The sequence below is a fragment of the Rhea americana genome, unplaced genomic scaffold (assembly GCF_003343005.1).
Source record: "Rhea americana isolate MKP2758 unplaced genomic scaffold, rheAme1 scaffold_105, whole genome shotgun sequence".
NCBI lineage: Eukaryota > Metazoa > Chordata > Aves > Rheiformes > Rheidae > Rhea > Rhea americana.
The window spans coordinates 2,472,054-2,498,044 of NW_028185095.1; the positions used below are offsets into that span (position 1 = coordinate 2,472,054).

A 25,991-nucleotide genomic window follows, 5' to 3' on the forward strand; every position below is an offset into this window, starting at 1 on the left:
TGTGTGTGTGTGTGTGTTTGGGGGTGGGACCAGAATGGAAGACCTTTTTCATTTAAAGATAAATTCTGCTGAGTGGAGAGGTTATTTATACCTGTGCCATGGTGAGGTTAAATCTTTTTTGGCTGCTGTTGTTACTGTTTCCTGCAAGGATGGCCTTTTGACTATGCTTTTAGTTGTTCCAAAATGGAGAACTCCCGAATTTTGATGAAGGAAAACTGGGAAATAAAAGTTTGCATTTGGGTTAAGAAAAATCCTTTTTTTGTGTCTGAAAAATTGGTACAAGGAAGGCCTTTTTTTTCTGTAAGGTTAATGTTTAACTGGTTGTTTCCTTAAAGCTTTAAATATATACGTGTGGGTAAGCCTCAGAATGCTTCTGACTAAATCCAAAAAACATTTAGTCCTTTTTCTCTGTAACTTAGCTCTTATTATGCACTTTTTTTGTCTACCAATACTAAACTGTTCACAGCTGTCTATGTGCAAACACGGTTTCTATTCCATTTGATCTATTTTTAAATGTAGAGGCTTTCTGTGTTTAATGCGCATTACTGTGCGTGCAGTCTAATACTTCAAAACCTTAGTGACCTTGGTTCACCTGCTCGTACCTGCATTACGATGCAGTCTTTAATTATATGATAAAGTGCTATTTTTCCCTGTAAAAGGAAATCTTTGCACTAAATAGATGGCATTTAATCAGTGTGCAGCTATATAGTATTTTTAATTGTTCATGGTGCCAGATCCCCTGTATTGTGCAGTTCTCTAACTTTGCTCTGAAGACAGAGTTAGGAGTTTGCTTATGTGTTTTATTACACCTTTTAGCAACAGGTTTTCTCTACGACTTTGTAGGAAAACCCGGTCCGCGAAGCCCCAGGCGTTCTGCAGAGAGGGGAAGCTGCGGCTCGGCTGCTGCGAGTCGCCCCGGCGGCAGGGCGCCGCTGGCAGGCTCRCGCGCGGCCCGCCCCGCCGTCCGGCACGTGCACGTTGGCAGTTTTACCTTTCAAGAAATGCACGTTTGCAAAACCTTTAGGCTGTGTATTGGGAGAGAGTTTTTGATGTTTGTATAGCRTCTTAAAAGGACCACTGGATTTTCTTACCCATAGACGGCGATGCCACTTGCTGGCTTGTACTGTTTATTCCAGCATGTGAGAGAAAGCAGAACTATACACACCAAGTCCTCGTAGCTTCTGTTTCCTTATAGTCACGTAGAAGGATGCGAAAATATGTTGGAGAAATACCGCRTTACTAAAATGGCAAATTGGTTATGCAGGCGTAAGAAGGACAGGCGGTGCTGACACGTTTCGTGTGGTTTTTAGCCGTTTAAATGGTACGTGGAGGGTTCTGGCAGCGAGGTGGGAGTTTTATACTGCGTGATCGGAGCGGCCGTGGCGCCGGCGGTCGCGGTGCGTCGCCCCYCAGGGTCGGCGCAGCGCCTCTCTCCGTGGTTCCTCTGGCAGCGGAGTCGTTCCTGATGCTTTGGGAGTGATCGTTCCGGGATGGAAGAGGAGCAGAGTCGCGGCCGCCTTCTCCCTAGAGCTGTCGGCAGGCCAGACTGACAGGCAGTTTTTCCTGAATTGTTATTAAAACCAAGGAGTCCGGTTGTCTTTGCTGAGGCCTTGATGTATTTCTGGGAACAGTCGATTCTCTCTCGCGCGCGCATCTTTTAGTATGAAATGGTGCTTTTTTTGTGAGAACCAAACTTATTTTCTCTAATGCAAGATATAAAGTAATTACGCTGTTTAAGATTTAATAAAGGGAAACCTGCTTAATTCGGGAGTTACTTCTACGGAAATTATTTAAAAGATTTTGAAAAAACGTGGAAGTTATATTTTCTGTGTCTCTGCTCTCAGCCAAATTTTAGAATATATTTTAAATACAACAGATTTAAGAGGTAAGTGTCTGCCTCAGCAAAAAATATTGTAGCTCTTTTGCTGAGTTATGCACATTTCACAGCAACAAGAAGAGTGGGACTGACGTAAAAATACACATTTTGTTTGCTTTTTTTCTGTGGTCTCCATTTGTTTTCCAGATGGTCGTTCTGGAAGATTTTTCAGATCAAATGTGGGCTGATGTTTGAAACTGCCTCTTGAAGCAGATACTGGAAATAAATACTGCAAAGTGCAGGAGCTCTCTGTTTTGAAAAATTGGGACAGAGAGCACCCCAAAGAAAAGTAAATATTCCCACACATTTTTACTGTTACTAAGTTAATCAAGTTTAGTGGTCTAACTAGAATTTCAAAGTTAAGTATTTAAATAATGTAAAAGCTTCCAATACTAAGGAAAATTGTTTATGTCTTAGTAAAACTAATCGTTTTATAGCAAAACTGTTAAAATTCCCCTTTTTTCTAAACGTTTTTCTTAACGAAAGAAAGCTAGACATACATGTGCAGAGCTTTTGAATTAATTGCTTAAGGATCAGCGTCGTATGATCATAGTAACTTGTATATCTCCAGAAGATGGGTGATTTTTTCTATTATTCAGTCCATGATTTTAGAAAGTTCTACAAATATCCATTTTCTTGTAATACAYCAAGAGATTTCGGTGATAATTAAGCCAGGTCCTCATGTTTTCTCCACAAAACCTACTTGTTTAGAATAACAGGTCATATAGCTCTACCATCATTAYTTGTTAATTATAGAAAATATTTAAAGGAAAAAAACCTGTAGAATGCAGTATTTTAAACAGGGTAATTTTTCTCTGTTGTAAAACAAACCAAATTCAGGGCTCCTATTTTGCTTTTGTAATTCCATCCAAAAAGAAACTCAAGGGTAGGTTAAAGAAAGAAGAAAAATCAAAAAAAGAAAAAAGGATTTCTCTGCAAGCTAGTCTGCCTAGCCTGTCTTTATAGTTTGCTCAAGAAATAAACATAACATTTCTAAACATCTTGTTTTAATAGTGAGGGGAAATAATCACATTAATCTCAGTGCTAATCTGGAGACAAAAGACAAATGAAAAAATAATTTWAAAAAATCCAACAATTTAAAAAAATAAAAATGTCTCGCTCTGGGGTTACAGATAGAGAACTAGTTTAAAGTTACTCGTTGCTTCCTGTTTGCAGCATGTACCTGCAGCTTGCTTTTCATATGATGAGAAGGAACAGCTTTCAGATGAAGCGATCTAATTTTTGGTTTTATTTTATCTTGAAACAGTCATAACTGTTCGGATTCTTAACTGGCCTGTGTCAGCGTGTTTCGATTAAGGGGGGAAACGGCTACCTGCAGATCTGATTCAGTAGATCTCAGAAGCATCTTTGTCTCTTCACATAGATGGATCCCCGTTCGGTGCAACGTTTTAAAATTAGTAGTGATGCTTTCCATTTCCAAGTCACGCAGAATTTCGGAGGAGGAGAACCTTTCTCCTCTGAAAGCCTGTGATGCTGCTCCGTAATTGTCATCTCACACAGGATTTTGGTTTTTTCCTCTCATGTCCCTGAGAAATGTTAATGAGATAAGATTTTCACCGAGATGTGTATGTAGTTGCCACAGTTTCCTTTAACTTCGTTTCCCAAGCTGAGATTACATCATTTCAAAGGATCGTTTATATTTGTTAGGCTTTTTGTCTTCAGTGTTTGAAAGGCAGTGGATATAAGTCTGGGAAGGGAAAAAGTACTTGAGCTCMTGCAAAGGGTTGGTAAACTAAACTTTCTGTTTGCGAGGTATTATGAATAATGAAAATATGTATTTTCSACCAACCTCATCTGAGTTTCTATTACAGGAACTAAAACTATTTAGGATATAGATCTCAGAATGGATTTTCAAAGTTACAGCCATTTATTTTGGATGCATATTGTTTAAATGCTAGAAAAAAAGGGGATACAATGATTTTTATATTATTGATAAATAAAAGTAGAAATATTCATTGTTGAATGTTATAGCTGATTTGGAAATAGTTTATGAGACAGTAGATAAATAATGGAATTTAATTGCTGATTTAATTGCTGTTCTGCCAAATGGAAACAGGAAATGGAAAAGCAGACCTGCTCACAGTTTACGACTGTACCGTCAATAAAAAGCAGGCAAAGAAAACAAGTATATAATCAAACCTCACATAGATAATTCCATTGCAGCTTTTTTTCTTACTCTGTAAGTTCTTGTTGGAAGTTTATGTATGTTGCATTCTCGTAGTATAGAAGACAGTATATGCCCAAGACACGTGAATATGCAATTTTATCTCTTGAAGAAGCAGAATTATATACTCTGAAAGCAAATTCAATGGGTAGATACTGGAGTCTGAGGACACTAGGCCAAATCCTGGCTTTTGCTGTAGATGTGGAAGAAAGCGGCTTAGTACACTGCTCTACATGCTGACCGTGCAACCTCGCCGTGCTGTATTAAGAACAACTCAAAATAAGAATGTTAATTTTTTAGAAGGGAGAGGAAGCACTTGGCCATTGGTTGCTTGCCAGCTTTTGGCTTCTTATGGATTTGCAAACCCCAATTGTGTATTCAAGAGATCTTGGTAAAGTGAGTTAGTACTTTGTGTGTAGTGTGAGATTTCACAGCTGGAGAAAATAAGAAAACTTTGCTTCATTAAAGTTTAATGCCAGTATTTCCATTGACTTGCGGAAGGCTGGATAACTGTCTGCTAGGTGAAGAACATGATGAATTCGACATTAACTTGGATAATATTCATATATTATTTTGTGTGTATGGAAGATTGTTCAATATGTCATTTTACTCAAATACCATTCTATTACATCACTTTAAGTTTAAAAATCTTAGAAAACCGTGTGGCTTGTCTGTAATTGTATCAGCAGAAACTGATGCRTGTGCCTTGATCGGGTTAGTATTTATTAAAATTGGTTGTGATCCCTGGAAAGCAGTCATTCAGAAAGAACCCGTGATGCTAGAGGAGAGTACGGTTGTTCCTACAACTTTAAGATGCTTTGCAAATTCATTCATATTATGAAACTGTAAACTAYGTATCTGCTAGGGTAGCAGGTCAGCGTGTCACTGCTTTAGAATATGTTACTTAAATAATGCCACATTGCCAACATTTAGCTCATTTTTTTTCCATCTGCCATGAACAATATTAAGACTGTGGATGGCCCTGATACTTTATCTGCATATACCTGTAGTGCTGTAGAAGCCGTTTTTTTTTCTAGTGTCTTCTTGTAGAAGGAATTGAGAAGCCCTCCGCAGGATGATTGTACTTTGAAGTTGCGTGCTTGTCGAATGGCTTACCTAACTCAGCTTTTACCTGCATGTTAAAGGCGGTGGGAGTACGCCCGTTTGATTGCTACCTCTATTTTTGGTTAGTCTCTTTCCTTTTAAAAAGGGCAGAGCCTTGTAGTCACGTGTGAGCAGAACATTGATGTTTCATTTTGATCACACAAAGATTTTGTGAAATCGTTGGGTTTTTTGCCCTGTTAGGACATAAGAAAGAGCTTTCTGGACTGTTGTCATCAGAATGGATCACTGCTTTAGCATGGTGTTTTTCAAAAACGAGGTGCTGATAAATTTGACCAAAAAGCTTGTAATTTYCAGTTAAAAAAATATATATTATATATAGTTTAAATGTCCTCTATATCAACTATGTGGGACTCTGTCATTCATAACGTGCAATGTTTAGAAATTCTAAACATGGAAGATGTCTTGTAATTGCCAGTGGACAGGCTGGATGCAGCTGCAGCAGTGGGGTAGGGACAAGCAGATGGAGCCACGCAGCAAGGTCCGGGGAGCTGGACCACGCGCCGTATCAGCGAGGACTCGTTCAGGAGGCAGGGAGAAGGCAGAGCAGCTGCGTTCCTCCTGACCTCCGCCTTTTTCCCTGGTGAAGCTAGCTCTGCAAACACGTGCTTAATGTACAAAGTTAATTGAAAGTATCCTTGCAAAACAGTGAAGTACAGCTAATCAATAATAAAATGCTTTAGGGCTAGAAATATTCTTTTTGTAGAAGCGTGTGAAGGTGGAAGTAGTGTATTCTAATTGAATGTAGATTCTTTAGTTATGTCTTCTATCTCCACTGCTTACTGTGCTTTCCTGTCCTATTTTTCTGGGCATCTAATGGCGAGTAAGGGGAGTCTAAAAAAATCTGAAGGCCAGAAGAGACAATGGTGACTATGTTGTCTGATATGCAATGTGCAGGCCGTTACACTTTTTCCCAGAAAAAGAGAATTAGTTTGGATTAAAATTTGCATTCTTGAAAGCTACCTGATCTTGTTTTGAAGTATGGAATTAATAGCAAGGCCATCGTTTCACCTAGAAAACTGTTTCCATATTTGATTACCTGTAATAGTAAGAAATTGCTTCTTACATAAAATTAATACCATGCTACCTTTAGTCTAGAAGGACTTAAATTCTTTCCCTTTGTTAATAGGTACTAAAATATCTTTCGTAGTAGTATTGTTGCATGTTATTTTTCTTACAGTATAATGTACTTTTTTTTCATCTCTCTTAGTTGTACATGTTTTAGCATTTTCCTGCATTGTTTGCCAAAAAAAAAAAAAAAAAGAATTTGGAAAAGTCTGTGAAAGCCGTTTATTTTAAAATGATACCCTAAACTCTTTGATATTAAAGTCATGTGGTTTAGTACATTTTCACTATAGCTTTCTAGCATATAATAGATATATAGTATATTAAGTTTGCAGCTATGTTACTGTCATGCCTCATTGCTTTATCCCCTAAATTGCTGATGAGAACGAATGTGGTACATGTTAAATAGAATGTAGAGGTTTTAGGGAAGCCAAAAAAAGAATTAAGACTTCTGTTCCCCCAATGTGTAATAAAACACACACATATATATATATATATATATATATATATCTGTGATAGAGAAAAAATGCCTTGATATAAATTGGAGACTTGGCTGTAGGCACAGACTTAGCCCAGAATCCCTTTGAGCTTTTGTGACTGGCACCGTCCGTCTTTTGTAGATACGGAGCTCTTCCAAAAGAGAAGCTCTTGGAGCAGGGCTGTGATACAGGAGGGCTACTAAAATCAGTTCTGTGTTATACATTTCTTACTAAACTTTAGCTTAAAATCGTGTTCATTTAATACTCAGGATACATCAGGATTATGGGATGGATTCGTTGAAAGGAAAAAAAATGCAAAAGACTTCCTGGACTGATGTGACAGTAAATTGTTTTCTTTAGGTGGAAATAGAAACGTACAAAAGATATACCTAGGACTGAACTGCATGTTTTAGTGTTGAACTAAATGTGATTGTTTGTGATGATTAAAAGGTGATTTTTAAAAAAAGTTAATACATTTGAGGATGCAGTCAGYGTTCATAAGCAGTTACTGAAGTCTGAGTGAGATCCCAGCTCCGCTGAGATGGATGGCAGACTTGCGGCAGAGGTTTAGTTATGGTCACGCAGTGCAGTGCTGCGTTGATTGAAGTGTGTTTCATTGCCAAATTSTAGATAGGCATCTCATTTCAGATACCTGGTCCTTCTTTTGGATTTGACACATTTTTAGGTATTTTCACAGCGTGTTTTGTAATACCAGCTCTAGGCTACAGACTCCATATCAGTTAAATTTTTCTTATCTGTCCCTGAACTCATCTAATACTTTGTGCCATATAAAAACTATTTGTTGGCAACRTTAGGGAACACTGTCTGAATGCTAAAGCTATGTCTGTCTTTCATTTCCATGACTCTTTTGCACTAATAAAAGGTAAATAAGTAAATAAATAAATAAAGGCTTCTGGGGAACGTTGAAGATGTTTGTGATAAACTTATTTTGAAGCACTTTCTAGAGAAAATAAATATGAATTTTGAGCAGATTTTTCTGTAACTGCTGCAACTTGGTGATCTATGTTCAGTAGATTACTGGACTCAAGGTCTGGCCAGTGTAAATGGTGGGATAACCTCTGACACATCACGATTTGTCCAAATCTCTGTCACGTGTCTCCGTCATCTACTGCTCGGGGCTCCCTTTGTGTCTGCTGGAGAGGACCTCTCGCGGTGCCTGGCCATTCAGTTCCCACGCTACATCTTGCCAGACTGCAAAGTCTGCCCTAAGTAGTTAAAATTGTGTTTTTCTGTAGAAGTTCCACTTCCCTGCCTTTGCGCCCGGCTGCTGGGATCCAGTGCCTCCGTGGGGGAAGCGTGCCCTTCACTTGTCATTTCCTACTCCTGGTCGGTGGGAAGGCTTAACTGTAAAACAAAATAAAGATTTGTTTCTTAAAGCTCAGGGAAGAGAAAACTGAGTCAATACTTGTAAGACTTGGAAGCAAAACATTACAAAAGACAGTAATAAAACACAAGCCTAATCTATGCTTAATAAGAAAATATACTAAAATAGCTTAAGTGCCACACCTTGAAGACAATTTTTGAGTGTTAGGAAGATTTGCATTTTGTTTTATCCACCTCACTCTTAAGTACAGCCATGTTACTAATTTTGCTGGCTGAAATCTTGTTATAGTGTCAGACGCAAATATTGGAGCTCTCTAGAGTCTTGCACCTTATATACCTTTTACCTTTGTTGTTTGATGCCTGCTTACTTTGGAGTGGTGTGGCTAGCTCTCTTCCTAATTAGGTTGGTTTTCATTTTTTTAGGACTCAGCTTTTGCTAGATGTCACAAGTGGTATCTTTGGAAATACTTTAACAGGAATACAGGGCTTAAGGCCTTTGGCCAGTCCTTTTCAGGCATCAGACTGTTTCTTCATCTGTTGTTGTTCTAGTGGTTCGTGTGTGCAAGTCCAAAAATGGCTTTAGACTTTCTGGATGCCAGAAGAGAACTTTCCTGCATGTCTGTTAATTTACTCTGTTAATTCACTGTAATCCTAACTGGTGCCAAAAAATCTCTCTGACTCATCCGTAGAAGAGTTGCATTCCTTATGAAGTACTGCTTGGACGTTTCGCTGGTGTGCTGACGCGTATAGCGCTTGCTGGTGGCATGTTAACAAATAGTGCTTTGGGGCTAGAGGTCTACGTGGCAGGGGCACGTTCTGCATGCTTGGAGGTCCTGGATTGTGGCAAGCTCATTGATGGAAACTGCATGCATATTAGTGCGTGTCTGTCTTCTGTTTGTCCCTAGGAGATGAAACCAAGTAAATCWGAGCTGTATTTGCTCATTTTAACAGAGAAAGCTTGGGAAATTGTAATTAAGTAAAGCTGCTGATTCTTGCAGAAATTGATACCTTTTTGCTTCCTACCTGTACCATGGATATTACCTGCTGACAAGTGTGATGTGGAGAGCGCAGCGTTTCCTCCACTTCCAAGGCTCGTGCAGCCTTAYGGTGTTGAACTGAACTGAAGGAAGGAGCATAACATCCTGGTRCCTTACCCTGGGTTAACAGCCGGGTGCCCGGCGGGGTGCGGGAAGACTCGAGAGGCAGGAGGATGTCACACCTGGCCTGCAGGACCCCGAGCAAGACCGGCCTGGTATGAGCAGAGCATGATTCAGTTTTGCATAATACCTGGTAATTGCTGATGACTAAGTTAGAAAAAATAGACTTTCAGCTCGTTTTGCACAGTTTGAAGGAATGTTTCCTGCGCTGAAGGAGGTGGGGCTGGCTGCGGGGAGTGGGAGGAGGAAGAATGAGACTTTGCTAAGGAGCACAGAGGAGTCTGGGGTATTATATAGGTACTTATAAAATACATTACCTTACCATTGTATGCTGTGACTTCTTGTTGCCCTCATAATTCCATCATGCTTTTTCATTTTGTAAACTGCTAAGCTTAACATGTTTCTGTTTAAATGAAGTTAATTAATTGCAGAAAGCTGTCTGATAAGTATTAGTAAGCACCTTAATACCAGTATCACTTTTTGCCTGACAAAGAGTATGGCGTTGCTGTTCCAACTCAAAGAGGACAAAAGTAAATCAGATGTCTGTCCCCTTTCCTCCCTTCTGAAAAACAAAAACTACACCAAAACAGGGTTACGGTGTACCCCTCGCACCAAAAGCCTGTAATGACTTCTTAATAAAACAAAACAAAGGAAGTGGAAAGAATATATAATTTGATGGTTAGAAAACAAAAAACCTCTGCTGAACAGCATAGGGCACGTCAGGTTGCACACACAGGCAAAGACCAAGCCCTGTGTCCAGGTATCACGTCCTTGATGTGGTCCCCTGGCCCGCTCTGTCGTTCTGAGGTGTATGAAACTGCCTGGAAATACTCTATCCRTCCTCAGAGAGTGCAATGAAGGAGAGATGTCTTTAGGGGTTGTGAGACTGGGAGAGATCCATACATTTTGTGTTTGCAACCAAGTCTCAAAATAAGGATTCTTCTGCACGGGTGAATTTGGATGCATCAGGCACCCGTGGCTTAAGAGCACGAAGAGCTGATCTCTGCCATATCCAAAATCTGATGCACATCTCCGTCTTTTACAATAYTCTGATGGTTTTCTCTCAGACCCGCATCCTTCTCTAGCTTTCTCTCTTGTAATTTTGCATGAACAGGATTTTGAAATGAATGTCCTTTGGTTAGGTTTTTCTTGGGGGTCGTAGGAGAGTATTTTTATTTTTAGATTGTTTGATCTCAGCTGTAAATTTGAGAAACATCTCAATTTGTTCTCTCCTAGTACTTCAGCTTTACTCCAAAGGTTCAGGGGGCTGGAAGAGCCCTTCTGAGAGACAGACAGACAGAACTGCATTGTAAAGGTTCAAACTTGAGCAGTGACCTGTGAGCAATAATTTTTCTGCCTGGGGGGTGTGGAGAAGGAAGGGAAAGAGGTAATCAAATCTTGTCTACTTTCCAGTACGAGAAGCAGCCAGAAAACCCAGCTATCCTGCCGTGCCCCTAAGAGGAATATTTTGCTTTTCAGCAGAGGAATCTCTTGAGTATCTGTACTTGTGGTGGGGATGGGACATAAAGGAAGGAAARCACTCCTTCCATTACTTTCAATGAGTTATCAGAGAGAAAAATGTGTATTTTTGTATATATTTGATGCCAGAAGTCAAGCAATTAATAGTATAAGAAATCTTTATGGCTCCCCTTTTGTAGATCTTCCTAAATTAGAGAGAACATACCAATTTTTTAAATCAGCTGTCCCAGGAAATGAGCACTGTTTTTAAATGTGTGCAAAATGAAAACAATCTGTGCCAGAACTCCCCTGTGCCAGTGCCAASTAAAAAGAGAAAAGAGAGGAGAAATCACTTTGATAGGTTTCAAGGTTGATAACCGGGCTCAAGTGCTATACTTGTAATTCAGAGTAATTTTTTCTTTGATGTAGTGTTRCATACAGTAACTGTTATATACAGTGCCTTTGCAGTAATACAAAATATCTCAAATCCTGAATTGCTTGCTCAGCTTGCAGTGTTGTAGTTGCTAAAATACAACCTGATGTGATGTATTGCTGTTCAGCTCAACCTAGGATGATTCCATGAATGCCAAATAACTTAATGCTAGGGACGTTCAAAATACATGCAAAACCTGATGTCAGTATCTATGACCCCAGCATCACGGTATAGTATACTGAAGTGTGTTGCTGTAGTTCCAAAAAGCTTTATCATGGATTGAGGTTTTAAAAAGGGCTATTCTATAACCTCGAGTAGTTGAAAAACAAAACCAAACAACTCTACCCCTTCACATTTTCAGTTTACATTAGCTTCTYGAAACTCCTGTATCTCAAACTGTCTTCATAGCACCTATGTCCATAGCCATGTTGGGCAGATTTTGTTGGGCAAAAACCTTTGCTGTGAATCAGGTCTTGGATCTGCTCCTTCACATCTTTATTTCTGATGGCACAAGAAAGTCCTTATCAGCTCATTGGTGGCACCTGACGAGCACGCTACAGAAATGCCTTTCCATCAGCCACGTTGGCACAGTGTATACAGAGATGCTGGCAACGTTCCAGGCTCTAGGCTTCRGGAGAGAAGAGGTAAGGTGGCCCGTGTGAAATCTGACTGCTTCAAAGATTTGTTCTCTAATATTTGTACATAAAGCAGGTATTTTCAGCTTTCCAGCTTGTTTTGCAAGTGCCCAGGCTACCATTCATGGTAGGGTTGCAACAAGTATACTGTTTGCAGTAGGATTTTGTATTTGGATTAAAACAAAGGGTAAAACTGAAAAAGGGGGAAGGTCAGGTTACTATGTGCTGTCAAATTAGCTCTACCTCAAAATGGCTTAATTGTATCAAGTAGGAAGAAATACCCAATGTAAGGTAAGTTGTATGTGGATAGAAGGGTAGTTCTTGCCGATAGGAAGAGTGCTAGGTTACAGTATTATTGCTGTGCAGGTGAATTAATGGATTTTGTATTCACTTGTATTCTTTGGAAGAATAAACCAAAGTTTACTTAAAGAAGCTTCTTTTAAACTGTTGTTGCCTGCTGCCTAAAATACTTGCATGTGCCAAAAGAGAAACTGTACTCACCTTAGCGTGCATGTTTTAGGGTAAATTCTTAGCTTGGGTAAATTTACACTGCTTTGGGTTTCTAGTGTGGCGAAGCCCTCATGTGCTAGGTGAGGACCTGGCTACGTAAGTAGATTCTGAATTTGTTAGATTAACGGAGGATATGCGTGGTGTTCAGAAACTAATTCAGAAGTCTACATCTTGTTTGCATTGACTGTTTGGAACCCTACTTAATTAATTTAGTTATTTCACTTGAATATTTCACTACCTGAGTTTGTAGGATTCTTACTTTTTTGGTAATGTCCATTTGCCAGTGTGTGTCTTGGTTAGACATTTTAGACGCATGACATTATAATGACACATTTCGATGCTAATGTCAATAGTGATTTTGTTGGTACTTTAAAAGTATTTCTGACTTATTTTCTAAATCTCTTCTTAAAGTGTTGTTTTGTATGTAAGGTGAGTCACTATCTCTAGCACTGAAACTTCTAGATAAGATATATGTTACTAAAAGTATTGAAGAAACTGTTAGGAACGTTAGGAAGCTACTAGAAATTACAGATGCTGTAAGGCAGAAAACTCTTCAGTTATGAAGAAAGTTAGGATGTAATTTTACTTGAGCTTAAGCCAACATTTCTACTGCTGTTTTCTTTTCTGGCCGTGGTTCCCACATCCAGAGCAAGGAAAGGGTGGCCCAAGAATGGGAACGATAAATGAAGTCATTGCTGACACCAAATTTTTTTTTCTTTTAAAGTCATATCATCGTAAATACATGCTAAGCTATGGTCTAAGATGTGTTTTGGGGTTATTAGGCAAAAGTTAGAAACGTTCTTTATATATTTCCTTTTATATGATGTGACAGTTAAATATTTTGTGTAACTATTTAAAACCTGCCACTTTAACAACTGGTGTGTTAAACTAGTCATATTAGGTTGTAATAGTCTCGGTCCACTGAGAATTAAAGTTATTTTCACCTTTCTCTTTTCAARCTATCTTGATATTAAAGAAGAATCCTTGTTGCCCAAACTTCAAATCTTTTCATCCGTTCTCTGAAATTGAGCAGTAGCTAAAATAGATGTTTCGTAATGCACTGGAGCACACTGCCATTTCCTTCAGTATCTTAATTTTGTGCCTTTATGTATGATCATGTTTTTGCTGACACCCTGTGATTACACTAAGATAAGATTGCAGGTCTTTGGTTCCTCAAGTGAAGATCCTGTTCATTATACTTTTGATCATCTTGTTAATCCAAAGTGAGGATGGCGGAGTAGAATTTTAAATGACTTTTTTTAGGTCCCAACTCCTGTTTAGGTGTGTTTGACATGGGTTTCCATTTCAGCATCTTCAAAAAGGCTAACTAAAAATTTCTCCTTGGACATAACTGGGACTACTTCAACTCGAAAGATATTTTTAGMATCTAATTAGATTATATTCAAATACTTCTAGCAATGAGTAATCTGTTAAAGGCAGTGGAACCGTTCGGTTGCTTTAAATTAGGCATGCGCCTAATTAGTTTGGATCAAATTTTAGTAGTTAGAGCTGCAAACTACAGAACTACGGGGGAGACGGCACCACTGCCAAGGTGGATGTGTTGGGGAGGAAGCAGGAAAGGCGCTGCGCGATGGTGACTCTCCGACTTTGGTGCTTTGCGTTTCGCTGATGAGGGAGAGGGGCCGCCGGGKCCCGGCCGGTGGCTGCAGCCGCCTGCGCCCCGTGGCGCGAGGCGCGGTCGCTCGGGGATCGGCGCGTCCAAACCGCTGAAGCTGGCACGKGGCGCTCACTGTGGAGCGCGGCCGCTGAGCGCTGCTGCTGTAGGAAGCGGGCCAGGGCTCTTGCGCTGGCCGCGTGAAGGCGAGTTTGCGCTAAGGCGAAGGTTTGCTTCGGCTCTTCGGCTTCAGCGCGCTGCTAATGTCTCAGTGCTCGGTCTGAACARAAATCTTTTTATCTACCAGATTAGTAGCTGCTAGGGGATCTGATTGCCCCATCAATTCCAGTCTAGCGTAATGCGGTCGGAATTTCAAGTTTTTCTTGTTGCGTGGATGTTCGGTAATCTCTTTGGGAAATGACTGCTGTCAGCCGGCAGCGCCCCTCGGCTCCCTCCGCTCAGGCACCCTGCTCTGCCGTGGAGACCTTTGCAGTTGGGAAGAGCAATCTAGAGATCCAGGAGTCTGAAACTTCATTTGATGTTAAACCAAAATCCGGGCAGGGCAGAAGCATACTAAAATGGGAAGCTTGTGTTGTGATTTCTGCGAAGAAGGAAACAAAAATTTGTTAATTAAATTTGGCTGCTTCACTACTGTGTAGTTCACTRCTGTTAGATCCATGCAAACTTGTAAAGCTGTGCAGCTGTTAYACTTGCATTTTTTAATTACTAAGTTAAGCAAACTTGTAAAGCAATTATAAGTGTTTAATTTCTTGTTAAGTGGAGGACTTGCATCTTTTCTGTTATGTGTTAGAAATTTCTTTGGCTTGACAGTTGTTTTTGGTGGCAGAGAAAATTTTACATAGAATTTGTAATCAAAACCAAACCAAGGAGTAAGCAATTATCTGTTAACTGCTGCTACAAGTGCTGGTGTTGGATCCTTTTTCTCTGTGTGCTCTGGTGATGTGAAGACTGGCTGACCTGAAGCTAGCAAAATTCATTAGTTCAGTTACTGTAGCACATGAAAGTTGCATTTTTCTTGATCTCTCTCTGACAGCATCAATACAGCTGTTCACGGAATTGCTTTCTGAAAAAGTATTTACGRGCAAAGAACCTAACACATCTTTTATTTGGAATTTATATTGTAAATTCTGGAATATAACAAACTTGTAGAAAATATGCTAAATTTGTTATTTTGATGGGGGYTTTTTCTTGTATAAAAATAGCTTGCTTTTCTTTAATCCTTCAATGTATATTTTTGTATTTCCTTTAAAAAAAGTCCATTTTACTTTCTCTTATTGTTTTACTGTCAAATACCTTGACAGCTTTAAATGCTTGCTTTTATTACTATCCCCTTTTTCTTGTCTTATGTGGTATAAAAAATGGCATCTATGTTTTCAGTAGGTGGGATTTTCATTTCTAAGGCAATTCTTTCTATTTTTGCTTTTATCCTCTTCCCCTAGAAGTTATTCAGTTGTCTCAGTAAAGCAAAGGGGTGGTAAATTTATGATACTGTGTGGTATGGCTTTCTGAAAATTTATTATAACTTTATTGTGAAATATATTTTTCCTCTGTTTTTTTCATTTACTCTATGAATAGCTGGCACTTCATAATGCATCAACACCTTTAACTGTTACCTTGGGAATCTGCCTTATTCTTTCTTGTTGGTGAATTGCTCAGGGTAAAAAGAGCACATTTTTTTTTATTATTTGATTAAAAATAATCATTACAGAAACACCATGATAATGACATCCCGGAGTGCCCTAATGGCACTCTCCAGAAGGAAAACTTGACTCCCCTGTTTAGTCATCTGCTTCTGAAGAAAGTTTGTCCTACCTCTGTTCCTGACTGCCATCAGATAAATTGGGCGGACTTGGTTGAACGCCCTCTGAGGCAGATGAAGAAACGACATTTGGCTTCAGTGGATGTAGGCTTAGATTTCTCCTCGGACGTTTCCCTTTCTCTTTTTCGGCTTACAGCAGGGGTGGGTCGCTCTTCAGATGGATACGCTGAAGAGTCATGCTTTCTGGTTTCTCCTTTGTCATTTGCTTGAAAATACTTCATCGTGTGACTGAAATCTCATTTCCAGGGAAGTGGTTCTTAATTTTGCCTGGGAGATGGGTATGCTTCTGGTCATGTACAACAGTTTGAGGGAGTCGAGCTGCTGGAGCGATTTGTCCAGCCTGCAGCCTGATCTAGGGGAGACCAGCTCTTCASTGCCAACCCTGGAAAGAAGTAGGGAGTAGGTGTACGTCAGGAGAACTGTCTTTATTCTTACTTTACAGGCACAAAATACAAGCTTATTTACTTGTCCATTTTTAGATTCTTCCCTGAAAAGACTAATGTGAGTAGAAATGCTTTCATATCCATCTATGGGCTTAATCTAGCCCATAGCTGTGCCTCTTCTTGATGTTCTTCACCAGCTGCAGCTGGGAATTCTGTTTCCCATTAGCTCTCACATCATCAAATGCATCCTTGCAGGAAGGGTGCGTGCTTTCCTTATCGTGCTCCTCTAAATTAGATGAGGCGGCKGAGAAAAAAATACATTGGGCCAAGGTTTCCCTGATGACACCCCTGTAGAGAATTACTAGAGAAATGGRGAAATGATGTGTAGCATTGGATACCATGTGCGGGAAAGGACGTGTGCAGGACATGAGGACGCTTCAGGATTGTACTAAGTGTAGACTGTTCAYGTGCTACACGTGTGGGATTAGATCCAAGAGCAAAATTGTGGTGAGGAAGGAGGAGAAAAAGTGGAGGAGCAAGAAGAGTTGTGGGTAAGAGTCAGGAATCAACTTTGGAGAAGAAGCCTTCAAGGCAGCACAGCTGCTTCTYGCGGCGGGGGACAGAATGTGAATCATGCACAAGGATTTGGGCCTTACTCCTAGGTCAAAAAAAAAAACAGGAAATGAGGTGTCGCCAGCAGGCTTGGCAGTTTCTGAATGCATCCCTTAATCGTAWACTTGAGAGCAAGATTTTCATGGCCTCCCCAAAAGGGAATTCCCCAAAACTGAAACTGAAAGGATCTGGCAAGTTTGCTAGGATGCCTGTTGACTTTCTGAGGGCAGTTTAGGGTTTGCATATTTGCAAATGGCTTTTTCATTGACCTTAGGATGTTTCTGTGCATTGTAATCATAGGGTATTGTCAAAACAGTTCTCTATGGGTAATAAATTTTGTTTTTTCTTTGAGTAATCAGATATTTCATCTACTATTGCCAGTTTTCTGTGCTGTTTTATTTCTCTTGGGTTAGGATTTTTTTTTTATATATTTCCCAAATATGGGTTGGAGTTCAGAATGTAGTTTTGGAAAAATTCAGCTTTATCAAATTCTACGACAAGGATAATTATTTTTATAAGCACCTGATTGCCTGTAACTCTCTCTCTCTCTCTCTCTCTCTCTCTCCATATATATATATATATATATATATATATCTCCCAGTAATTGCACAAGATCACCATTAAGCTTTGAAATTAGTGAGTTCATTAAGATCTTATGAGGTCTTAAATATGTTCCTATACTAGCTGTTGTAGTCCTGTGGTCTTTTTCTTATCTCTATCCTTCTCACAAACTTCTTTATTAACTGTATTTAATATAAGTAAAAATGACGGATAACAGATAATGATTTGATCTTGGGCTAAATTTTTAGAGAATTTTTATCTCTATTGATGAATTAATAAGGTGCGGTTTTTAAGGTATTAAAACAGAGATTCAAATAGTAGGGCATTTTATAAAAATATATGCTCAGTAGTGCTCCAGTGCGAATTGTACTAAACTCAGCGGGAAAGCGTCTATTAACCTTAGCAAGAATAGAACTGAAATTCCAGAAACTGCCTTCTGCGTTAGGAGTCGTGTGCCAGGGGATTACTGAAATACCCTCCTGATACTTTATGAATGAACTAGACCATTAGTAGTGCTAATTGGTAGCGCTGGCGGTTCGGAGGATGCACGTAGGAGAAGCAAGCTGCCTGAAAGTCGCTGGGAAAGGAGACAGCCAGCAAGAGGCGGCACAGAAGCGAAAGCTGGGCAGGGAAATGAGATTCCTTCACTCCGTGAATGTGTTGGGAACCTTCGGAGCCTTTTCYGCCTGTGGCTGGGATAGTTGGTGTTGTGGAGACTGTGGAGGTTTGTGTGAAGCATCACACAACAGGACGATTTTTGAAGCGCCGCGGAGATGTTAAGTCTAGCACTGCGTGTACACTGGGTTGGTTTTYGCTTTACTGGGAGGCTGAAATCCTGCAGCCGTATGGAAAGGAGGGATATCACAGTGCCGAAGTTGGTCACAAGAGAAATAAGCAGAGAGTAAAAATCAACACGTTGAAGTGCCAGCACCAAAGTCGCTAGTGGTGGATAACGTTCCCTGAAGGTCCCCAAGGTCCCTCCTTTCCGAAAGGCTTTGTGGTGGTGAAAGGATTGCGAGGCAGCCAGCTGTGGGTTTGGGCTTGGCTGTCGTTTTTAACTCGGCTTCCTGAAGAGTTTCTAATCAACTCGTGGCTGTGCAAAGCAACTGAAAACCCATTCAGAGATGGTGGTGTCCATTTACASTGAATAAAAAAGTGGCTTCCTTTCTCAGGGAACTTCAGATGTCCAACATCATATTTCAAATTCAGGAGAACACCAATTTTGCTGCCTCCAGCTCTGGTTGCAGTCCGAGTCTGAAGAAAATTCGTGTTTCTCTTGAAGGAAGAGTCCACAGCGCACGTCGGTCGGTCTGTCTRTGCTGGCGGCTGCGTTGGGCCGGCTTGGAAAGCACAAGAGCTGAAAAGACGCAAGAGTTGCCACTTATGGATAACGCTGACAAGAATATTTAAGTAAGAAATAACACAGGTCAGGAAAGTTTACATTGTTTGCTTCTTGGAGGAGCTCGCTTTAAACAGTGGCACAACGTCACATCTAAAAGAAGACGCTTCGTTATGTGATGATTTGGTTTCATTAAGAAAAATATGAACTGTAAGCGCCTGTGCCAAATTTAATTTCTTGTTTACACTGGGCCTCGCGACCAAAGGTTAATTAATGTAAGGGGAACGTATGTGAAGCGTGGTGTTGTCCTTTATACAGTTTGTACGTAGCCTTTTGAGACTTTGTTCCTGCAGGTCAAATAAATTACGCGTCCAAGAGAAGGGAAAGCTCCTAATCCAGGGCTGCCAGTCGCCATACGAAATTCTCTGCATTAGTTCCTGGCRTCAAGCAACGATGCCGGACAAAGCTGTGCACAAATCCGTTATTATCTTAGGTGGGAAAGAGCGAGGATGTTTGCTGAGCACAGAAACAGCATCTAGAGCCAAAGGAAACTTTATTGTCTAAAAAAAAATGTGTTGGACCACTAGCAAGTTTTGTCAGAGATTTTTCTGTCGGCGGCAGACACSTGAGTGTGCAGTTGGTCCAGCGTGGATGCCCTGGGTGGGGAGAGGGTTGGATTCCTCTCTTCTACTGAGATTATCTTGTCAAATGTGTGTACTTTCAGATATTCGTATTTTGTGTGTTACGGCTTTGTATTAGCCGTACAGAGGGAGAGGGCAGCGGAGCCGCGTTGGCCTCGCGTGGGAGCGACCGCTGGGTTCGGCTGCGAGCYGCCTGCGGCACCTTTTGGAGTAGGACTGCGTCTCAGACGCGGGCAGACCCAGCAGCAAATCCTGCTAACCTGCTAGTTTAAATAGTAATAACTGAATAAAAAACATCTCGATTAATTCATTCGTTTGTATCTCTAACAACTGTTGTTTAAAAGGGGGAGAGGAGACAAATTGGTATTGTCCGCAGCTAAAAGCATTTGCTTGTCATCTCAGTTCTCATCAATTCCAGAGTTATCTCTGTATTAAATTAAAGATCAGTGAAGGAGAAAAGTAGATTGCATTTCCATTGCTTGTATTTTGAACTAGAGAACAGAAATGCACATACAACAGGTATGCAACAAGCTAATGGAAATAAATCGCAAGTTTTAAATATGCTGTTACAGGTGACTAAAAATCATTTGTGAGTTATTAATTATTTTTCTGTTACAAATATCTCTTTGCAAAACTAAAATAAATTGAAATAAATTTTTATTTGAAAGAACCTTTAATTTTCACAGCTTTTAAGTCCAAATCCCGAGTATAAACTTCACCAAAATGCAAGAACGAGGAAGCAGAAGACGTGTTACTGTTGCACGTACAGAATACAGGCAAACGCTTACCATAGCAACCGGCAGCTCGGCGGGATGAGCGCCGTGGCCCGCGGGCCCGGCTCTGCGTGCCTCCTTACTCCCCGCGGCTGTGCGTGGCAGGGATTTTCTTTGTAGCTTGGAACTGATCTCGTCGTCAATGTGATTGTTTCTGTTCAGGCTTTAAATTGCTGGGTGCAGATTGCATGTATGCCGCTTCCGAACAGCAACATGCACCTATCCTGTCAAAACCGAGGCTTTTCACAGAATAGAAGTCTTTTCATGTTTGTAAGATATATATTATTAGTACCTGTCACTTTATGAAAGTATCGGATTTGTAGGGTTTATAGGATTGTGGCTATTGACTAAATTGATGTCTCTGATTTTCTCCTTTTGCAAATTAAAAATCCGTTTCTTTTTTTTTTATGTAACTGCAGATAAAACARCTGTGTAGTATCCCCTCTTACATCCTCTCTGTAAAAAGCTACATCTACTCAAATGACACAGTTGCCAAATCTGTGAGGAATGTTATTGTGTTATCATTATAGATATGTATCATAGACATAGAACAAACCTGTTAGTGTGTTAGCCTTATGGCTAATCTTTAAGCTCCTCTAAAAGGCCTATGTTTTAATAGTGTATTTTTTAGCTTAGTTTTTTTTTTCATCTGGTATGTTGCATTGTTAGGCCCTTAAATACGTTTTTAAAGTTATAGTAATGTGGCCATGGTATAAAATRATAGCTCTGAAAGGCCATACATGCATGGAAAGGCAGGAATTTTTTTTCTTGCTTTCCTATGTCATCTGTTATGTTTTAACTTCATTTTCTCCAGATACTAGGAACTTTTAGGATAATGTATGTCAATTCTAATCAGTAAGAAACAGGATTATACATTTCCAACAGCTTTATGAGGACTTTAATCAGGTAACTCGGAACAGATTTTAAGACATACCCTAGCTACTCTTAGGCATGTTTGGCAGTTAAAATTTAAGAGTTAGGATCATACATTTTGAAAATGTAGAGAGCTAAATACTACTTTTATTTAAACAGAGAAATACTATACTGAAAATCCTGCTATGAAAACAGGGGAAGGGGAAGGTATTTTCAGGAGGATGCTATTCTGAAACAAAATGCATGAACAAACTGATACTGAATTTCCGCAAGCCCTTTAAACTGATGTAAGGCAAATTCAGCGCTGAAAGAGCAGGTCCCACTTTGGGTTATTCACGCCGCCGTGTGCCGCCCCTTTCCGAAGCGCTTAGCCCAGCCGGGCAGATTAGGGAGCTGATCTAGGTTAGAACTAATCCGGCAGGAAGGCGCACATCGGCCCCGTGTCCGCTTCCCCGTGAGGAGGGAGGGAGCAGCCAGCAGCAAGGGCAGGCTGGAGCCCTCGCGGCGAAGGGCTGCGCCGTGCCGCTGTGCCCACCTTGGGCAGTTCCAGAAAATCAACAAGGAAGGAAAAAACTGGTGTCCTCATAGTTTCCAAGCTTTCTGCTGTKGAGCTACCAGATCCCTGAATTAAGCCAGATCTTCCAGACTTACCAAAATTCCAGGTCTACATGGGGAGAGCTAAAAATCTCATGATCCCTCTAGTTTGTCCAAAGGTATTTTTGGCARCTATTTTTGCTGATTATAGGAATAAATAAATTGAAAATAGAAATAAATAAATAAATACAAGGCCCAGCTGAGGTAGATTCCACAATTTTCATTTAYGCATTCAGTCTGCAGAATTATCTGTCCCCATGTTTCTTCTAAGAGAAAAAAAAATCATTTAAGCCACTTTTTTATTTAAGCTTTTTTTGATAAAGTGTGAAAGCATCATTGTAATGCGTTTCCATATGTGAGTACAGGTAAACGATATTGGTGGGGAGTTGAGTGTGGTCAGTGCTATCATCATAGGGCCAAAACTATTAAAATGCTTACAATTCTAAAATCTGCTTTCATAAGTATCTAAGCTACTCTGCTTTGTTTATGTTAATTTTTGTATATCGGGATGTACAAACATATATAAAATCATAYGTAAGTAGCAAGCACTGGGCATCTTTTTGGTTATTTTATTCTGTGAAGTTTTATGGTAGTTCTCAAGACTATCTGAATAAAAGGGTCAGTTTTCCTTATTCTTCAAATATGTAGGCTCTATTCTTGTAGTTTTAAATTCTCGGAAAACTGTAAAGCAATGGAGGATACACCCAAAGTTGAACCCTCCACTTCAGAGGCTATTCTTCTGATTTTGTGTTTCTGGCCAGTAAAGAGAGAGAGATGCTTCTAGGAGGCAGGTYGGAATACCGATTAATTTGGGTGCTTTAAATGGTGCTTTGGAGTCTRCCTTTCCTCACTGACTACAGAGAGATCCTCAGTAAAGTAACCACTTCTGCTCGATGTTTGAGTCTGTGAATGTCCCATTGGCTTTTGAGCAGTGGAGCAGCCTGTTAGAGAAGCCACGCAGACTGCATTACGTGCAGAGATTGATAACTTGTCCTTCCGCAGCTCTTGTTTTAGTACGAGGTATGCTTTATTACAGGAAGAAGAGGTGTTTTCACAACAAAACAGACAAAGAATCATAAAGACTTGAAGAAACTCTTTCCAAATTCCTCCCAGAAGTTCAGAGACCCACTRAAGTCTGGTGGATCACCTCCACCAGTCTACCCAGTCTGAGGTAAGCAAATCTTCCCCCTCTCCCACTGTTTCCCTTCCTGTCACATACAGATAGTAAATGCAGTTCTCTGAAATTTAAAAATTTTCTTCTGTTTTTTCTTTCCTTTGAAGCAACATGTTAATCAACACTGTTCACACACAGTGAAGACTGGCATCTTTATTTCATTTCTCTGGTCTGTCGTATAAAGAATGATCTGCTTCTGGTAGTTTATAATATTACAAGCAAGACTTTTTCTGCTGATGTTAGTATCATCTTGTGCCACCATTAAAACTCAATGATGTTATATTTATTTTTAGTATTACAGAGGCCTATGCAATTGCTAAATACCATTTTGTGAGACGTTTTCACTTTACAAAATAGGAACAGCAGTTATTACAAAATAATAATAATAAAATCATATCAGATACTTGTAAACAAGTCTTTAAACTTTTGCCAAATTATTCCTGCATGCAGCCCGTGACTGATCTGGAATATACTTTTTATGGAAGGGCCTTTTTCAGTTTTGCTACAGTTTACATGGAAAGAATAATCTGAGAAATAGCCAATAATGAAGCAGCTTAGTTTAGGTACTATCCAGTTAAAACGTATCTGAAAAACAAACATGAAAGAAAACTCGCTGACTGCCATTCTCCACTGGTTTGTGACAGCACACAGCTGAAAAGTTGTTGAGCTCGTTTCTTTTACTGGGAAGCATTTGTTGGCYTTTTTTCTTGCAGCCTTATGAAAAGCAGAGCATCTTGAATTTTAGAGTCATCAAGTAGTAAAATTATAGGAATAATGAGTGTATTTTAAAAAGTTAGATGGGACAGTTTATGTTCTTTTAGTTTGTTAGCACAGATTTATTATGTAATAGAAAGAGCATAAGCACACGAGAAAGCACGGTCACTGAAAAAACAGCTCTCTCTTTCCCCAAGAATACTGCAGCTTGGTGAGAACTCATGGGGAAGTTTATTATGGATACATGTGCAATAGAAGGATAAATGTAGTCAGTGTATAAGTCCTGTACTTACTTCTGAATGATAAAAATAAATAGATAAATCTTTCCGTGCATGATGCAGCGCTGGCTATTTAATGATGGCTGGGACAGTCRTTAATCACCATCTTACATTACATAGCAGATTTTCAGAAGTAYAAGTGCTTTTTTCAATATCAAGTCTTCATTTTTTAACTGAAAAGAAAAAAAAATCCTTTGAAATTTTTTACAGGTGATTATTTTAGTTCTTTATCCCAAGAAAAGCAATATTTTATAGTAGGCAAAGAAAAATAGGAAGGCTGGTTAAAAGGAAAGAGAGACTTTCAGCAGGGGAACAGCAAGACTGAACTATTGAATTCATATTAGCCACAAAAATTTTCTTGGCTGAGCCACGTAGGACCGTTTTGATTATCATTGGTAATTTAGGCTTATTATTTTAAAAACTGGTCACCTAGGTCTGTGATGCTAACTTTTTAATGCTAGTAGGTTTGTAGACTGAATATACATATTAAGGTAGCATGTATTCTTTCAGCAGAAATTTTAATTAAATTTTTGCTGACATGCTCAGGAAGACGATTTTTATCGGTAGTTCATTGATACAATTGTATTTAGATATTACAGGATAAAAACCTGATTATGTATTCACATTTATTTTAATAATGTATGTTTCTTGGGGCCCTCCTTAGAAACAACTTCTACTGATGCCACTTCAGTCTTCAGTATTGTCCATATGACCTAGTTATTTTAGGCTCAAGTTTGACTTATGTTTCACTGTTGGGCTCCCTTCACCATCTACTGAAATTGTTTCCAGTAAATTTGTTTTACAGTGCTTGCTGTGATTAGCGTTTTGTGCTTAAGGGAAGATCTTTACAAAAATGTCTCCAATCAATACCTTTCAATATATTTAAACATGGATAAATTTTATCTGAGGAATATTATTTCCATAATGAAATTACAATCTGAGATATATTTGTATGCAGGTTCTTTAGAGATAGGTTGTATCATCTTTCCATCTGTGTTACTACTTTAAAGGAAAGCTGATGAAGCCATGGATTCTTAAGCTATTTATTTACAATTTTATGAGTAATTTAAAGATGTTTATTTTTTCCAATATTTTTTCAAATATTTCATACATCAAATTTTATATACAGAGGAAGAAAGTTAAAAATTTCATCATTTCTACAGTTGAAGAAATTTGTATATTTAAATTGTGCCACTTATATGTCAGATTGTAAGATTTAGAATTTAGAATCTCTGAGTAATCTAGGAAACATTGCCATTTGCTTTCTTGGTAAGCTAAAAAGTAGTAGCTAAGGCCCACTGCTGAGAGTCCAACCTTGGAAGTCCTGGGCATGGTAGTTCACCGTGTCCCCCGTCTCCACTACATCTGTTTCTGTACCGAGATGTTGTTCTCCTTCCGCATGTTCTGCCTTTGTGATGAGTAACTGCAGTTTTCTTTGCTGAATACCCTATTTTTTCTCCAGCTAAAATGCAGTATTTTTTCTGCAGTATTTGGGGTCCCTATGCTTTTGTCAAGTCACTTTGCTTTGATATTGGTGTTCTGATTGTTTTATTTGTTGTAAACCTTTTCAGCTAAGAAGAAGAGGTTTTATTTTAGTAAGAGCAAATATTGATTTTGTTACTTTGTAATAAATGGTTTATTTTTATTTTAATCATCTTATTAATGTCTGTGGAGTGGATGATCTGGCAGCAAAAACGTGCCGTCATTTTGGTCCCCTATCTTTGTCTGTAGACTTTGTGGAAGCAGAAGATTTAAGAGTTTTGAACAAAGCACTCTTCAGTCTTTAAGAAAACTGTTTATCTATTTCCTGGTGTTCACTGGCATTGAGAGACTACTGATGTTAGCTATGTAGCCATCATCCTATGTATCTTTTAGTATTCTCAATAAATAAAAACATTGAGTATTAAGAACTGATAAGCCTAAGAATCTTCTGAAACGTTCAGAGTGTACAGTGCTGAAAACTGAAAGCTGTCTGATGTCCCAGACTTCAAGAAAGCCTAAAGAGCAAGAACTTCATAATGATATATGCTTATGTTTATCTAGGAACACGATTTTCAAAGTAATTATGGTTAGAGAAAAACTCTAATGAATTAAGTTTTTTTCTTCTAGTTTGCCTAAGAGAAAATAGATCCATGAAAGACCCTACTGGGTTGGTAAATGCATCTAAAAAACCAGACTGTCTCATATCTATTTTTAYGGTATATTGTGGCCCTATTTTGCGCTTCAATTGGAAAGGTGCTGATCAACTAATAGCTCAGTGGAATTACTGGCAGTAATAATAATAAGTCAAAAAAAGCTAAAGAGCAGATCATTGCCAAGAAAGCAAWTTT

General features: G+C 39.3%; 1 protein-coding gene across 11 annotated transcripts in view; it reads left to right on the forward strand.

The window, feature by feature from the left end:
• MBD5 (methyl-CpG binding domain protein 5) overlaps positions 1-25,991 on the forward strand; it is an 89,985-nt gene that overhangs the window by 1,965 nt on the left and 62,029 nt on the right. For 9 of the 11 annotated variants that reach the window (XM_085308563.1, XM_085308633.1, XM_085308624.1 and 6 more), the window contains exon 2: positions 22,532-22,666. The gene's annotated coding sequence lies outside the window, so the exon portion shown is untranslated. Of the gene's footprint in view, positions 1-9,099; positions 9,324-22,531; positions 22,667-22,786; positions 22,908-25,991 lie in introns of those variants that run through there. The other 2 variants (XM_085308573.1, XM_085308589.1) reach the window with 2 other exon arrangements.